Raw genomic sequence first — 18,521 nt, 5'->3', positions numbered from 1 at the left:
CACTGTAGTAGGTTCGAGGAGAGAAATTGAGATGGAGCTCTTGCAAAGAGAGCGCAATCTGGGACCACTGGAGGCAAAGGCACTTTGCAACGTTGAAACTGCTGGTGAACTGTAGGAGGCTTGTACTATTTACGCTGTGCTTGAAGAGTTCCTCAGCTATAATGGATTATAAAGCCTATACTCAGAAAACACAAACAGATGCAGACAAATTGGGACTGCTTGCCTAATTTGGTCAGACACACCACCTACACACGTTCTGGCCATAAATAAACCGACCTGGAGCACGGTTGACACACACACAGCCATACTATGCACCACCCCGGCTCCGCCAGATCCTGTAGCTATTGCCGCATTCTTGCATCAAGTTGTGCTGCCTAGGGTATCTGCGGAGGAGTCGGAGGCTTTGGGTCCCCCCTTAATACCAGGAGAGATGCGTGGGGCCATTAAAGAACTTTCTAAGAATAAAACACCGGGATCGGACGGGATCCTGATAGAGTATAACTCCGCATATGGCTCCAAATCAGTGCCACGACTGGAAAAGTTATATAACTCCTTAAGGGAGAGCTTTCTTCCTCCCTCCACCAGAGAGGCGTTAGTGACAATCCTGCTAAAGCCCGGGAAACCACCTGCAGAGCTCCCCTCATAAAGACCTCTGTTGCTATTATATACAGAAATCAAGATTTTGAGTAAGATCCTTACACACAGACTTCTCCCATTGCTCCCAAAGTTGTTGCATGAGGATCGATGTGGATTTGTACCAAGACTCAATACCTCGCTGAATATTCGTTGTCTACTCCACATCATGAATAAAGCCCGTGATCAAAACCCATTAGCAGGCTGCGTATCGTTAGAAGTTCGTCAAGCCTTTGACACCCTGGGATGGGACTTTATGATGTTGGTGCTGGCCCGGTACGGTATCCTCCAGCCTATGTTCCGTGAGTTACCGTTCTATGTACAAGTCCTGAGGCCAGAGCTAGGACAGGACCTCACATCTCGCACTTATCAGGTCATACGTGGGACCCGGCAGTTTAGCTGCGGCAGGTGCAGGGAAGTGCTTTAGGGCCCCGTGGCGGGTATTTCGACGGACAATGAAGAGGTAAAATTAAATACATTTTCCCTTGTCATCGTCCGTCAAAATCCCCCCGCCGGGCCCCACCGCTCTTACCTGCAGCGGCTGCCTGGCAAGAATATAGCCTTTACCACAGTGTATTCATCAAGAATCCGGAGATTGGGGGATACCAGTGGGTTGTATGCTACACTGTGTCTACGCAGATAAGATCCTTTACATCAGGGAACTCTGGATAGGGATGCAGGGCTCGACTCAACTACGTTCCGCCTATGGGGCACTTTCCGGTCTCCACACAAATGTCAAGTCCTGCCCCTTCTATTTTAATGACACTCCTATAGGCCCCACATTGCGGTTCAAAGATTGGGCATCACACACATTCAGCTACTTGGGTATCCACATATATCGGGATACACAGGACTTACTAAAAGGCAACCTTGTGAGGGCCATTAACTTGCTTAATTCACAGATTTCTTTCTGGGTCACCTTGCCCTTGTCTGGCCCTGGAAAAGATGGTTATGTTGCCGTGTCTCCTGTATTATTTTGTGAACCTCCCACTGGTAGTGCCGGCATGGGTGCTCAAATTATTAAACACATTACTGGGGGAGCTTGCCTGAGGGACTGGGCGTCGCAGGGTGTGCCTTTCTAACTTGCAGCTTCTGAGGAGCGATGGTGGTTTGGGGCACCCTGACTTTAAGGCTTACTGTATTGGGGACAACTTCAATGGCTGTCCTATTGGTTAGCTGGTTACAACCTGTCAGAGATAGGTTATATGACGGAACAGATAGACCCTGGTCAACTCCACAGATTGGTGTGCCCAGGAGTGGACTCTGTACGAACAGGTCCTCTACTACTGCTCTTGGCCCTAGCTTACTGGAAACTGTCTCTAAGATGTACTGTAGCTGTGAGAAGTTGGCCTGATGTATGATGTCACTAGTTCTAGTGTACACCTTATATCAGTCCAAACAACCCTTATGGTGATTGGTTGTAAAGTCAACCTTATAGACCAGCTATCCTAGTGGTAGCATGGACAAGAGCAGTCTTAGGCTAAACTCTGAATGGCATGTGAAGCCAGCTGTGATACCATATATAATCCCTTGAATACCAAATGAAAGGACACCACAACAGATATATATATAAAATAAAGTGTATTTATTCTAGTCAAACCCTCAGCACTCTTTATGAGATTAGAGGTAAGTACAACACAGTCTTATTTAAGCATACATTAAGTCACACAGGTAAGTAATACAGTTAGGCCCTAGGGGCCACGCAAACCATATACTAAGTAAGTGGTATAAGGACCAGTGTCACGGAAATAGGATAGGCCTAGGGAATCGCTGGGGCTACACTACACTAGCAACAGTTAGGAAGTGGGAGGCCCACGGGATTCAGGTGCAGAGTGGAAACACTCACGCGTAATGCGTACAAGTCGATAGAAATAGTAGATGTTAGAAATTAACAGTTTAAGGACACTTCTGAAGCAGCTAGAGAGTCGAGACTCGGAAACTAGACCCTAGGATAGTCACTACCCTTGTGAGCACCGAAGTACCCAAGTTACCTAGCCCACGGACTGCGGGTGCATAGGTGTGAACTTGCGTCGGGTTTCGTCGTGGACTTCTATGGATGCCTGAAGGAAAGTTGCTGACAGGCAGTCAGTGAAGAGTGTCCGGTGGATCCCAAGGCTGGGATCAAGAAGAGAGGAGACCTGCAAGCAGAAGGGACAGAGTCAAGGTCACTAGCCAGTGACCACGTGGAACCAGGCGATGTCGTGAAGATTGCAGGTGAAGGTGAAGCTTGTCGCTGCAGCCACGAGGACCAGGGAACGTCGAGGACGACCAGGACCAGGAGGCGAGCTGTCCCACGAAGGCTCTTGCTGTCGGCGGCGTCGAAGTTGGACTAGGACTCACCAAGCCTTGGCAAGCGGAACCCACGAAAAACGGAGGACTTGCTTCTCTGGTGCAGACCAGGAAGGTCTGGGGTGCTTCTCTTTTGCAAGGAAGTGGGAGCCAGTCTGGAGGAGCCAAACCAGCTGTGAAGATTTCTGGATGCGTCGTCACAAAGGCCACTAGCCAACGGGCAAGCAACCGGACAGGCGCGGCAAGCAGGAAAATGCAGAAGGGCCCCACGCAGGACTCGTGGAGTGTGGGGGGCTGATCTTCGGTGCAGATGGTGCTTGGGGTTGGGGCTTCTCAATCCCCGGTGCACAACTTCGAGGGTGCCTCAGAAGCTGCGCTGGAAGATACTCGCCACTTTTCCCAGGTAGCCGGTCCCATGTCTCTCGTCGCCTCCACGGATCTCAGCTTGGCTGTGGATGTGGATCAGGGTCGGAGAAGTCTGGAAGTCAAGGCTCTGGTCGGGCTCTGCAGTCGGTCCCTCGTAGAACTTTAGTAAAGCAAAGGGTAGTCTCTTGATGGTGCCTGTTTGCACAGGGTAGCCACTCCTTGGCCACAAGGGAGATTCTTCAGTCTTCTTCTTTCGTCGAATGTTGAAGGTCCAGAGTTTCTGTTCAAGTTGCAGGTTCAGGATAATCTAATTTCCTGGGGCCCAGCTACCACTCTTATCCAAATCTGGGGGGCTGGGTTACCTGCTAGGTCACGCCTTATGGGTGGGACCTGGGAGGGGGGCGGTTACACCCCCTTCCCTTTGTCCAGTTTCGCGCCAGGACTGGGGCTGGAGAGCCCCAGCACCGGTTTGAACTGGACTATGCACGGGACACCTTGTGTGCCCCAGGCATGTCTCATTCTATTCATCCCTCCCTGCCCCAATACACTAAGGCCTGTCTGGGGAGGTGCTCGCACCTCCCAAGGCAGGAAACCTATTGTCCAAGCCTCCCTTGCCGGGATCACTCCCAGCAGCAGGAGGTCAGACTCGTGTCTGTGGCAGCAGCATCCATTTTGTGATGCTGGGGCTCTGGTTAACTTTAACCGGGTAAGTAGGTTACCACATGTCTTCTCCCTCTAGAAGGGAGGGATAATATCCTAATCACCAGAAATGGGATGGGGGTATTATTCCAAAGTGTTAGACACCTTACACAACATGTTTTGATAAAGCCAAACCATAGTTACCATAACCGTTTAAGATTATAAGGCACTTTAAGAGTATATGGTAGGCTATATCATAGAACAGCTATAAGGACATGGTTCCGAAAGCTGCAGACAGGCTCAGCTCATGCTAGAGCACCATCTCACATGTTACTAAGCCCTCTGCCTCCAGGATTGTTAAGGCCTGCTATAGGAGTGGCTGATAGGTACACCTGTGTCTATATGTAAGTTAGGTATAGGAATACTACACCTATGCAAGGGGTGATTACACGACCTTGCCCCAGCTGAGTGATCAGCCAGTTGTGTCATAATGGAAGGCCAGGCCAGGGGTGGCATAATACATGCTGCAGCCCCTGGTAAGCCTAGGGTACACCTATGCCCTGGGTACCTAAGGTACACTGTACAGGGGCCAATAAGGTGATCCTATCCAATTGGGTTATGCACCTAAAGTACATAGTATTAATTTAGAGAGAGAACAGCAGGGCTGTGGGTCTGATTAGCAGGCCCACAGCCCCATCTAAGTCGAAAACCAGTAAAGCAAAAGCAAAAAGTGGGGGTGAACATAGAAAGCAGACCCTACTCTCCTACAGTAGCTACCCCCTCATATGCACCAAATGTCCCACTACGGAGTCTCCCTACATTATCTGGCACGTTAAAAATGTGCCGTTTAGGTCCTTGGTAAAAGGAGGGAGTGTCAACTTTGAGTTTGTTATTCCAGAACGGCACATTAATGTTGCATGCTGACTTTCTGCACATACAGGGACTCCCCAAGACACTATTTTAATGCATGCAAGCACAATCCGAAATGTACAAAAGTATTGGGCACCTGGCGGGAAAGAGCCCGTCACACAAGAACTGCACCGGGCAATGCACACTATGGGGAATGGCAGACACCAGCGTATAGCTGGCTTTATCTCTGGCTTTGGGCGCATCTGGGAAAAACCATATTTGTGAATAGGACATCATCTAAGAAATACCGGATAAAGACTGGGCCCGTATACACGAATACCACAAAAAGTCTTCCGTAATTCAAGATTTAAATTGATTCAATTCTCTACACTGCATAGAGCGTGTTTGACACTGCATAGGCTTACCAAAAATGTTCCCGCTGCTTCTTCCGCTTGCCCCCATTGTAAAGCTTTAGATGCAGATCTTACATATGCTGTGGACCTGTTCTCACCTATCCACATATTAGCAAGCATTGCATCAGCATTATTGGGCATTCCCTGTTTAGATCAATGGAGAGCACCAGCATAGTGTCTCCTGGGCCTCCATCCACGGCCCAGAGGTTCCAAGCTAATTCTACGATTTGCGAGCTCAGGCCTTGTTACTGGAAAAGAGGCTTTTTATGAGCCACTGGAAATCCCTGACTGCCCCACGGTTAGATAAATGGCGGGAGAAAGTGGCCCAGTGGGGGCTCGCAGAGAGCTGTGCCCTCCTCTGGGAAGAATACCAAAGTCTCCACAGGAAACCCATCTCCAAAGAATGGAATACTTTTTTCCCTTTTTGATTAATTAGATATGTTCCCTGCTTGAATCGGGAATCAGATCAATTAATGCCCTGGTGCATGCCTTTCACAAGAATGCCTACCTAAAGTATTAACATGGGATATATATTTCATCGCACAGGCCTCAAGCTTGTTAGAAAAAGAAAAAAGAATAATGCTACTGTTATCTGACTTAATACAAGAAAAATAGAGGTACTCCATAGTAATCGAATTTATTGTGGATTAAACTAAGGGGGATAAGTCAAAGTTTGTAATTATTTAACACACTACTTTATATTACCTTTCAAGACCCGGTCCTGAGGAGAACCCCTAAAACTGCTGTGGGTTTGAAACTCGTTGGTCTTTGCCTCTGGGAAAGACTATCCGCAATTAAATTGTTTGGGACAGATTGACACATCCACTCTCTTAACAAAAACATTTAGAGTTAGCGGTCCCAGGGTAGGTAACACGGCAGGATACAGTATGTTAAGAAACAAGAATGGAATACTCCTCCAGGTGTTAGTATGTTTTGGATCAAGGACTGGTCTAAGAAAGGTCACTCACATTGTGCTTTTTCAAGAGAGAACTTGTTTTTGTCATTGTATGTTTTTTTGTATTGTTGCAATGTTAAATGTGTTTTGATCAGTACATTTTTTTAATTTATCTTTTTATTATAACAGAGCATTAAACACGTCGTACATTCCATTTGTTAAAAACACGACCAAGCATTATTACATTGTCATAGGTTGGCATTATTAATCACATCTGGGCCTTCTGCCCATACATTTCCTAGTGTTACCTTCAATTGGTCTCTGAATGAATCAAGGAGTGTATTATTTCTCCCACTGGGGGTGTACCTGCTTTCCCTCTATATTCATTCCATTTATTCCATATTTCCCCCTATTTTTTCGGGCACCCTCTTTTCACATAGACTGTTTTCTCTGCCATCATGCACCAGTCCACAGCTCTATTCCAATCTCAGGGCGTTGGCAGGGGGCGAGCGCCCCAGTAACGGGCTATATTACGGTTTGCCCGTCACTATATTACGTTACGTTTTTGGGTAACCCAGGTTTGATCCGCTCACCCCAGGTTTGTATCTTCCCACACATTTAGGAGGCACCATTAAGCAAGAGTATAAGCTCTTCTCCCATAACTTTAGACATACATAACACTATCGCCTGCCAATAGTCCTGAATCTCCTGACCTTTCCATAATATGTGATAAAACGATCCCTCCTCCCCACAACTTCTGTTACAGGTTGCGGCTGCCCTTCAACCCATCTTCACAAGTGTAACACAGGAGATGTATACTCTGTGTAGGATTTTGAGCTGAGCTAGTCCGATGCAGGCCCTGATGGCAACTTCCCTCGGGGAGGCTAGAGCCTCGGGCCAGTCCTCATCTTGTAAGTCTGTTATGTCTTGTCCCCAGCATTCTTTAAGGGATGCAAGAGTGACCAGAAGGTTAAGTTTTTGCTATGTGAGCGAGATTGCTTTTCAAGGTAAGTGCTCCTGGAGGAGTCTGCACTCTAGAGGCGACAATTCCAGGAGCCCGGACCCTCGAGGCACAGCTGTCTGTATAACATGACGGATCTGTAGGTAGTGGAAATATTTCGCCCAGGCCAGTTCAGGCGTTTTTTGTAGATGTTCAACTGAAACTATATCTACCCCCGTATGGAGGTCCCCCAACCTTGAAATTCCTATTAAGTCCCATTTGTCAAGAGCTTTTCTAATTCTCGTGGCACCCAACTGTTTGGATTCCCAAAGAGGTGTGGCCTTGGGTGAGTTTATTCTTCCATCCTAATTTGGACAGAGCAGAGTGCCACTGGTGAACTGTCAACGCCGTGGGACCCTCCAGAGAGTCACTGTAGTTCCGTGTAAAGCACGTGGAGATAGCCTCTCGGCTGCAGAACCAGCCGATCCATTTTGTAAGCTGGTTCTGATAATGGTTGGTGGACCCATTGGATAATGGTTACAAGTTGGGCTGCCCTATAATATGTTTGGATGTGTGGCAGTGGGATTACTCCATCGTACCAACTATCAGTCAGTTTATTGAGGGCGATTCGTGAGGGGGCCACCATCCCACAGGAGGGAGCGCACCGCACAGTCTATTGAATTAAAACATGAATCTGGAACCGGTAAGGGTGTATTTTGTAATATATATATTATTCGCGGTAGTACCATCAACCATGCCGCTCGACCCAAGAGTGAGAGGGGAAGGGCCCGCCAGGGATGGGCATCACTTTTGAGGCGTTCCAAGGGAGTTTGCAGGTTTCGGACTTGGAAGTGCACCTGATCTGCTGTTTTGAAGATGCCCAAATATCAGAATCCCTCTGTAACCACCTGTGCCTCAGTCAGCCAATAAAATTGGTCTCTCTCCACTAAGTACAAACACCACTGACTTGGCCCAGTTGATAATATAACCTGAGTACCTTCCAAACTTTGCAAAGATATTTAGTATTCTCGCAATAGAGGTGCGGGTGCAACATATAAAAGGATATCACCATACAACGAGATCCTGTCCTCCCAGTCCTCCGACCAGCATAAGCCGCCTAATTTTGGATCTCTACGGATCCATGCTGCCACTGGCTCTAACATCAATGTGAAGATTAAGGGGTATAAGGAGCATCCCTGTCTTGTGCCTCGTTGTAGAGGAAATACATGAGATTTTTCACCGTTAACCACTACCTGCGCTTGGGGTTCTGTATATAGGAGGCTGAGCCATGATGAAAATTGTGGTCCAAATCCCATTCGTTTGAGCACAGCGACCATATATGGCCACTCAATGGTGTCAAAGGCCACCTGTGCATCCAGGGACAGGACCGCTGCGTCTTCTCTAATCCTGTGGGCACGTCCCATGACACCATGGAGGCGCCTGAGATTTAGGGCAGTGTTACTCCCTGGCATAAATCTGAATTGGTTAGGGTGAACCAGGGCGGGGAGCAGGGGGACAAGCCGCTGGGCCAGTAGCTTCACAAGACTTTTTGCTTCTGCATTTAGTAACGAGATTGGTCGATAGGACGTATATTGGTCTCTTGGTTTCCCCTCTTTGTGTATTACAACTGTTGTCCCCAATCTCGGATCTATTGGGAGTTTACCAATGGTTTTGCTTTCATCAAACATCGCCAGTAAGTGTGGTGAGGTTACCTGTGCCTTGAGCTTGTATAGTTCTGTTGGGATACCATTCGGTCCCAGTTCCTTGCCTGACCTCAGAGCTCCAATAGCTTGCAGTATTTCAGCTACCGTTCGGTCTTCCTCTAACGGCTGTCGTTCTTCTTCCGTCAAGACCGTGAAAGAGATATCCTCCAGGAACTCTAGGGATTCCTTTTCTGAATATATCGTACTTGTGGAGTAGATCGCAGTGTAATGATCTGCAAAGGCCTCAGCGATATCTAATGGATCCCCCGATTGAGGTGAGTGAAGTAATCCACTTATTAGCTCTCTGGCGCTAATCCATTGATGTGTACATTACAATTCTTCTAAAAAAAATAAAAGTTTGTCCTTCATAAAGAAATGTAGTAATGTAGTATAAAAAAACTTTGGAGCAAACATAGAAGAAACATGAAATAAATTACAAGGGCTAATATAAATAAGATTATTGGTCTTTTTGTTTGCAGTAAGTAAAAACTAACATTTGGCAACTAGATACTATGTCAGTTTATAAACTTTCTAATAGTGGCATTTACAGAATTACAATTTAAAATCTAACTTCACCATAAGTTGGGATTTTAGCTTGTGATTCCAGAGACACCAAACTTGGGACCCCATTTCTTCCCAATTAGAAATTAAACTTATAAAATGTAATAAGTTAATCCCAATGTTAACCTGAGTTAGAGATGGGCTTTGCAGCAGTGAAAAGCAAATTTAAGGGTTTTTCACTACAAGGATATATAAAACTTGAAAGTACATGTCCTACTTATTAACTACACTGCACCCTGCCTTTGGGCTGTCCAGGGCCTACCGTAGGATTGATTTATATCTATTAAAAAGGAAGGTATGGGCCTGGCAAGAGGGTTAATTTGCCAGGTCGACATGGCAGTTTAAAACTGCACACACAGTCTCTTCAATGGCAGGCCTGAGACCTGTTCAAAGGGTTACTGAAGTGGGTGGCAAAATCAGCTCTGCAGGCCCACTGCTAGCATTTAATTTATAGGCCATGCGCACATATAGTTCACTTTACTAGGGAGTTATAGGTAAATATAATGGGCCAGTTGTGGATAAGCCAATGTTACCATGTTTAAAGCACAGCGCACAAGCACTTTAGCACTGGTTAACAGGAGGTCTGTAGGCAAAAACTCAGGGGAAACCACACCAAGGATGCCAGGTCTAACACCACACAAAGCTCCTCACTGCAAAAACCGAATCCCTCTTGTTCGCCTTTAGCTCCAAACTACCATACTTCCTAGCCTAGTTTTCCTACACAAACCTCATGCCTTCACCCCTACCATCCAGTAAGATTCACATTTGATTCATACTTTCCATTCAAAAAACATGTTACCAGGAGAACCAAAACTGCATAATACCAGCTCTCCCTCCTGAAGACAATGAGACCTTTTCTTTGAGAAACCAGTTTCAAATCAATGGCCCAGGCCAAGGTCATTTCACACCTGGATAGAAGTAATGCTCCTCTCACCTCCTTGCTCCCCCTGAAAAACATCCTGCACACTGTGGCTTGTTTAATCAACGGCTTGAAGAAATGTGAGCACTTCACCCCAAAACTCAATCTAAACCTGCATCCTCAGTGCTTTAAGTGGAATGTAAAAGGTAACAGACTCCAAAACGGGTGTTGCTTGATAAGCCTTTGCACGAGGCATGGCCTATGTAATTAATACATGTGAAATAAGTGCTTAACAACTTTATATTTGTGATCTGACTGGATAAATCATTATCAAAATCAGAAGGATATTTATATAATTGTTTATACGGCACCTTTGGCCAGGTCCAAAAGCTATACAAAAACTTGACAAAGGTACGTTTAAAAGTCAGTGGCAATACATTAGTTGTTCAGTTGAAATGAAATGATGCTTCGGGACTTGGAACACCAGTGGTAAACAACAGAAGCCACCTGTCACGTAGTCACTGTGTCACAAATAGGACTTTTGGTGACATTACGTTTCAGCACTAGCATATGACAGGCAGGAAGATAGGGGTTTTTCTTCAGCTGGTGAGCGACAGAAGTAGAGGGCCCCATAGGGCCCTGGCTCAGTGTCCACCATTTTTTGGCTTTGCCAGGGCCGAGCCCTGGCAGACCCTGGCCCACTTAGAGCACTGGGAATCCCTTCTAGGTCTGTTTCATCTTCAAGACCAGCAGCACCACCCGTAAGGCCATCAGAAAAGAAACTGCAACGTAACAAGCTAAGAAACGAATGGAAATTACCCACCTAAGGAGAAAAGCATAACACCAAGAGTCAGGATATTGCCTTTTTAGAGACAGAGGTGCTAGAAGAAAAATAAAAACACAAAAGGAGGCCTTCTGCTTCTGTCATTCTGGAACAACATCCCGACCTGTCATCAAGAAGCATTCAACCCTCCCCCCAGCGACACACAATAGACCTCGCCTATTAACTGCCTTATTGTAAACGATCATACTTGTACTGTTCAGTGCATAGTTCTGCGCTCAACAAATAGATATAGATATACATCTCCACGGCACTATTATATTCACACACACACCTTTCTAAATGCTTCCCACCTTGGTCTGACCAAGGTGCCTTTGGTGCTGTTTTAGACTTGACAGATTTTCTCAGGGCTTCTACAAACATACAGAGTGCATGGTTGTAGTGCCCCCTGCACACATACATACCAGGTCTCCTCAATGCTCTTCTGTGCCTACAAGACGGATCTTAGTGCTCCTATACATAAGACAGATCTCCTGGGTGATCTTGTATAATTGCATTATAGATCTCTTCTCTGTCCCTGGCACTGCACCAGACAGATCTCCTTGGTGACAGGCCCGGTTCCAGGAATTTTTATCTGGGTAGGCCAAGGGTGCGTTTAGGTGGGCCAATGCAGGCCCAATTTATACCAATTCTGAAGCTAGACTACAAGCCCCAGAGTTGCATATGGACATCGATTCACCAAAATGCCTGGTAGTGGAAATTACATCATACATCCTTGACCCTAATGAAATCACAAAGTGACATCATATGACCTTTGGCCCTCAATCTTCCTACGAAGTGATGTCACATGACCTTAACCCTTATAGCATCACAATAATTGACATTGCTGAAGTTATGATAAAAGCCATAATAAAACATGACTAATACAATAACAGAACGTTGAAAATGTCTGTTTTAGATACCACTTTTATTCGGGTGCTGACGTCCTATGAAAGGAGATCATTAATTGTGTTTCTTAGTTTTACATGGAAAAGTATGTGCTCATCTGGAAAGGATAGTTCCACATTTGTTCTTAGATAATGGTCGGACATTTATGATTCCCTTGTGGCTGCTCATGCAATGAGGCATGCACTGCCACTTTGAGAGTATTATAATGCATGCCACATCCTACAGTATATTACTGTGTGCATCATACACAGACTAAAATACATAAACACCTTCAGAATCCACACACAGAAACAGCCGGGTCTGGTGGACTAATGCGTCCACTGCAGGGGCCTGTGTTTGACCTCATGGTCACAGGTTCAAATCCTTCTGGGTTCACTCAGCCTTTGATCCTTCTGAAGTCAATAAAATGAGTACCATTGAGTTGGGTGACAATAAACATCTGTTATTCAGTGCCAGGATACCATTGGGTGAACGTGAATTTTACAAATACAAGTTATGGTAAATAATTGAGGTGCAAAAGGAAGCTGGAAGCTCTGGGCTCCGGTGCCACTACACCTGCTGCATCATTGGCAGGTAACACCCTGTCCCCACTTCCCCATGCACACTGCCTAACTGCAGCTTGCCTCTGACACGAGGTACGGTTGCCACATTGACGTTTTCTTCCAACATGAATATTTTAATGTGTTAGCCAGTTTAAAAATAGAGAAAATCACCCAAAGTCAGCATTTTCCCCTTAACAGTGCATAGTTAGAATAGTATTTATAAAAACAATGCACTTTAAAATGGGTTCTGAAGGTTCCTTAATTAGACCAGATTAGGGTTGCCACCTGGACGATGATTTTTTTTACTGGCATGACCGGTATTTTAATGTCCCAGGTGGTACGAAAATTAGCAAAACCACCTAAAGCAAGAATTTTTAGGCCTTGTCTGTACCTAATTCAAGCATCAAATATAAATGGAAAACACTTTTATATAGATTCTAGAGCTGCAAAGATTCCTGACTATTAAATATAGTAAAAACAGACTGAAAAGTCATGGTACAAATGTATACATACAATTTTATTCATAGTTCTATTTAGTATCATGTCCATGCCTGTGCGCACTCTTAACACTACAACAAATAGCCGGTATTTTCTTTTGGAACGGTTACAATGCTACCCCAAATTGATAATTAATGCAAAGTGAAAAGGCATCACAATGTTTGGCCGTCCACATGGCCTCTTCTGCCGACTGGGAGGGCCAGTGGTCATGTTTGGGTGGGCCTGGCCCGCCCGCTAGAACCGAGCCTGGTGCTCCTACACATTTACATGACCGATCTCCATGTCCAGTACAGAGTAAACACACGACAGATCTCCTCAGCGCTGCAGACACCGGGACAGACCTCAGCGCGCCTACACACGACACGGATTGGCACATTCCCAGGGTACTACTGTGCAGAAGCATGACACGGCGGATCCCCTCGGTGCTCCTCTATACAGATACGTGTCGGGAATCTTTAGTGCCTCTTCGTAGCTCCCAGTAGCATGCATGACACGCCTCGGCGCTCTTAGACACCTACACAGTTTCTCTGTGTAGTACTCTTGCACACAAACACACGGGGCATATCTCAGCGCTGCTGCTCACACGTATAGGGTTTCCTGTATACACACACAGGTGTTGCTCGGCCGAGCCCATCCCCGCCCTGTTTGCTCTCTGGATGGTTAGTGGATGACATTATTGGCTCCAAAGTTCAGTCCTCCTGGCATGATTGCGACGTCTTCGCCCAGCCTGCCCGCCTGGACTTTAGCCGCTGCCAGGGCCGCCGTTCCAGGCTGGTGCAGCCCAGCCCGGAGGAAGGGCGCACCCATCGCGGGCAGAAGGAGCCGGGCAGGTCAGGCGCACGGAGGGCGAGGACGGCACTGCGCAGGTAGGTCGGGGGGCGCTTGGGTGTCACCCTACACCCTTCTGTGGTGCGGTCTGTGAATACCACCACGAGATGCTGGTGGGATTGGGGTGAGTCCGTTTACATGTCAGGTGGCTGAAGTGTTGCTGTCTCTTTGCCAGCCCCGCTGGCTTCGAGGAGGCCTGTCCCTCATTGCCCTGCTGGCTCTACTACTCACGAGTGTAAATGAGTCACTTACGCTCTCCCTCAGATGGTAGACGGGAGGAGTAATTTTAGTAATGCCTGCTGTGACGGTCTCTCTCTAGAGGTCAGCTGTCGCAGCCCTGGCCCGTCTTTGGTTGTCACTGGTCCCCAAAGCGTGCCCCTGGGCATCTCATCATTGTAAGGGGTGGCTCTTCTGTGTCTTTTGTGGGAACTTGGGAGGCCGGGGGCTAGATCGAGCGTGTTTATACCTGGTGTTTGTGGTCCTCGCTGGGTGGCAGGCTTCCCTGCCAGTGTTTGCTTGTTGTGTCTGGGTTTAATATCCCATGATTTCTGTCTGTTCGTGTGTGTCCGTGGGGGTCCAGAATCGGCTCTGGAGACACTCTAGAGTTTCCGACTGGTAAAGTGGAAAATATAAATGATTTGTTGAAACAACCCCACAGTTGCTAAAATACGGGAAACTTACCACTGATTTGTTTCTGAGACAGAGCGCAAATGTTGGCACCATTTTTTTTTTTATTTAATGCGATTTTATATAGCGCGAACTTTACCTGAAGATGTCAGAGCGCTTTAGAAAAGGAGCAGTTAAATTACATAAGGATTTCGGAGTACGTGAGTTACTTAAAAGACACAAACAGAAAAACTAAATTCACATAAGAATGGTATTAAGTACAAAAGTCTACTATAGATACTAGTGGTTAGAGTTACATGTATACAAGTTGCAGATTCACTCGAGCAAAAATACAAACAGGTAAGCTCTAAAATCACATAAGGATGGCAGTAAGTACCCAAGTCTACTAAAGATACTAGTGGTTAGAGTTACATGTATACAAGTTGCAGATTCACTCGAGCAAAAATACAAACAGGTAAGCTCTAAAATCACATAAGGATGGCAGTAAGTACCCAAGTCTACTAAAGATACTAGTGGTTAGAGTTACATGTATACAAGTTGCAGAGTCACTCGAGACTACATTTTAATAAAAGTACAAGCAGTAAGGGTTGGAGAAATCAAAATAGAAATTTACAAAGCATGATCTTCTCGCCAATGCTGGGGTGGGGGCCTCCTCATCGTTCCAATGCTGGGGTGGGGGCCTCCTCATCGTTCCAATGCTGGGGTGGGGGGGGCCTCCTCATCGTTCCAATGCTGGGGTGGGGGCCTCCTCATCGTTCCAATGCTGGGGTGGGGGCCTCCTCATCGTTCCAATGCTGGGGTGGGGGGGGCCTCCTCATCGTTCCAATGCTGGGGTGGGGGGGGCCTCCTCATCGTTCCAATGCTGGGGTGGGGGCCTCCTCATCGTTCCAATGCTGGGGTGGGGGCCTCCTCATCGTTCCAATGCTGGGGTGGGGGGGGCCTCCTCATCGTTCCAATGCTGGGGTGGGGGGGGGGCCTCCTCATCGTTCCAATGCTGGGGTGGGGGGGGCCTCCTCATCGTTCCAATGCTGGGGTGGGGGGGGCCTCCTCATCGTTCCAGTGCTGGGGTGGGGGGGGCCTCCTCATCGTTCCAATGCTGGGGTGGGGGCCTCCTCATCGTTCCAATGCTGGGGTGGGGGCCTCCTCATCGTTCCAATGCTGGGGTGGGGGGGCCTCCTCATTGTTCCAATGCTGGGGTTGGGGGCCTCCTCATTGTTCCAATGCTGGGGTTGGGGGCCTCCTCATTGTTCCAATGCTGGGGTTGGGGGCCTCCTCATTGTTCCAATGCTGGGGTTGGGGGCCTCCTCATCGTTCCAATGCTGGGGTTGGGGGCCTCCTCATCGTTCCAATGCTGGGGTGGGGGGGGCCTCCTCATCGTTCCAATGCTGGGGTGGGGGGGGCCTCCTCATCGTTCCAATGCTGGGGTGGGGGGGGGCCTCCTCATCGTTCCAATGCTGGGGTGGGGGGGGCCTCCTCATCGTTCCAATGCTGGGGTGGGGGCCTCCTCATCGTTCCAATGCTGGGGTGGGGGCCTCCTCATCGTTCCAATGCTGGGGTGGGGGCCTCCTCATCGTTCCAATGCTGGGTTGGGGGCCTCCTCATCGTTCCAATGCTGGGGTGGGGGCCTCCTCATCGTTCCAATGCTGGGGTGGGGGCCTCCTCATCGTTCCAATGCTGGGGTGGGGGGGCCTCCTCATCGTTCCAATGCTGGGGTGGGGGCCTCCTCATCGTTCCAATGCTGGGGTGGGGGCCTCCTCATCGTTCCAATGCTGGGGTGGGGGGGCCTCCTCATCGTTCCAATGCTGGGGTGGGGGCCTCCTCATCGTTCCAATGCTGGGGTGGGGGCCTCCTCATCGTTCCAATGCTGGGGTGGGGGGCCTCCTCATCGTTCCTGTAACTGGAGAGTCAAGAGATTGAGGGAATCGCGAGGTGGCATTCCTTGAGTCAACAGTCTGGAGCACTCCTCATCGACCCTGCATCTGGCAAGGTGTACTCTTGAAGATTGGGGGGGGGGGGGACAACGGTACATCAGCGGAGTTGAAAGTAGGGGGCAATTGCATGCTCGCGACCTGTCCCGTCTTTTGATTTGCAGATTTATATAGCACGAACTTGACCTGAAGGTATTGGAGCGCTTTACATGAGCACCAGTTACGTTACACAAGGACACATTACTTTTTGTTTTGTGGTAGGCCGGAGAGATTAAGTGATTTTCCCAGAATCACAGGCTGTGGACGCGACCCCGAGGCTCGAACCCTGGTTTCAAGCACCAAAGTCGGCAGTCTAGCCGTCAGACCACATCCTCTCCCCTGTTCTTCTTGGCATCATCTGCACACTCCAAAATGCGCACTCCAAAATTACCACGCACTGTGGCTGTGCCGAGGTTAGGAACGGGAGAAAGGATCTGATGGCCACTGTGCGTCAATCCTCCCTTGATGTGACTTCTGAAAGAAATGCTGTCTGTTGGGCCTCTGAGACCCATCATTGAAACATCAGACCCTGGGGGACCGTTCTATTTTGTGGCTCTGTCTGGGTGCTGCCAAAATGGTTATGGCCAGGCTTTACCTGGGATGAAAAAACTGGTGGGTGTCTCAAAGGGGCGTGGCCGATGTAATTAAGGGCGTGGCTTACAAACACACAAACTGAAAATCTGAGCTTAGCATAGTGTGCCACCTGACTGGTGGTATTTTGCTGCTTCTGTCATTGGGTAAGCAATTGCGTAAGGGTTTAAGTATGTAGGAAGTAATGGCGCTCGGCAAATATGCGTGTAGTGAATTGGGTGATCTGGTAGGGATGGTGCAAACAGGAAGGGGAAACCCTATGAAACCCATCAATGTGAGTAGGGAAACCCTACAGCAAAAACGTACAACGTAATCCTGCGCACACATACGAAATCAATTGCACAGATGCAACGTTTAAACATAAATAGAATGTCCAGAGTGCTTCAGTGCTACTGGGTTTTCTTTATTACTGAAAGAAACGTAAACAGCCGACACGTGTTTCATCGGGGAAGAGTAAACCCACGACTCTTAAGGGCTGTAGAGAGTTGCTAAAACGAAGTGTATATCCCTAAGCCGGTGATAATTCCAACCCGGCCGGGTGCAAAAGTAATAATCAAGGAAAAATGAGCAGCAACTGAAGTCTGTACGAAGTGTGAATGGTGCGCTGGTATCAGCGAGCCGGTAAAGTCCAAAAGGCAATCCGGACTCATGACAAGAGAAATGGGTCAGGGGAAGTGAGCTGGATCTCGAGGTTCTTTATAGATATGCCGCAAGTAGGGGTTGGTAAATAGTTCAACAAATAGTACTCGAGTTGGTAGTGGCAAAAGACAACCGAGTACAGTCAAGGAGTGTTCAGATCGAAAGTAACAAAAGGGGCGAACACGGGTAAGTGTTCCCCATGCTGAGTGAAGCAAGTCGATGCGCGTCCTGGCGGCGTCTATGTAATCGCGTGTGTAGCCTGGTTTCAAGCACCAAAGTCGGCAGTCTAGCCGTCAGACCACATCCTCTCCCCTGTTCTTCTTGGCATCATCTGCACACTCCAAAATGCGCACTCCAAAATTATCACGCACTGCGGCTGTGCCGAGGTTAGGAACGGGAGAAAAGATCTGATGGCCACTGTGCGTCAATCCTCCCTTGATGTGACTTCTCAAAGAAATGCTGTCTGTTGGGCCTCTGAGACCCATCATTGAAACATCAGACCCTGGGGGACCGTTCTATTTTGTGGCTCTGTCTGGATGCTGCCAAAATGGTTATGGCCAGGCTTTACCTGGGATGAAAAAACTGGTGGGTGTTTCAAAGGGGCGTGGCTGATGTAATTAAGGGCGTGGCTTACAAACACACAAACTGAAAATCTGAGTTTAGCATAGTGTGCCACCTGACTGGTGGTATTTTGCTGCTTCTGTCATTGTATCCAGATATATAATACAACAAGCAACATTATACATACAGCAAGACATGACTATTGGCTTTGTCAATGGTTGTTAGTTGCATAGGATAAATAAGCACAAAATATGACTTTGTTGTGCAGAATATCGACAGTGCTTCCATTCTGAAATGATGAGGCTATGAAAGAACTATAACGAGTCTCTTTGAAGTTACATCAAAGGCATTGGAGGGTGGCACTGCTGCAGAGTTAAGATTTATTTTTTTCA

General features: G+C 47.7%; 1 protein-coding gene across 1 annotated transcript in view; it reads left to right on the top strand.

Annotated features, from left to right (window-relative positions):
• The window catches only part of MYO15B (myosin XVB), a 1,465,505-nt gene that overhangs the window by 409,815 nt on the left and 1,037,169 nt on the right, over positions 1-18,521 (top strand). The gene's annotated exons all lie outside the window — the stretch shown is intronic.

This window comes from Triturus cristatus, chromosome 7 (genome assembly GCF_964204655.1).
Source record: "Triturus cristatus chromosome 7, aTriCri1.1, whole genome shotgun sequence".
Lineage (NCBI taxonomy): Eukaryota > Metazoa > Chordata > Amphibia > Caudata > Salamandridae > Triturus > Triturus cristatus.
The sequence above is the reverse complement of the archived record's forward strand: the minus strand, read 5'-3'. Positions and strand labels throughout refer to the sequence as shown.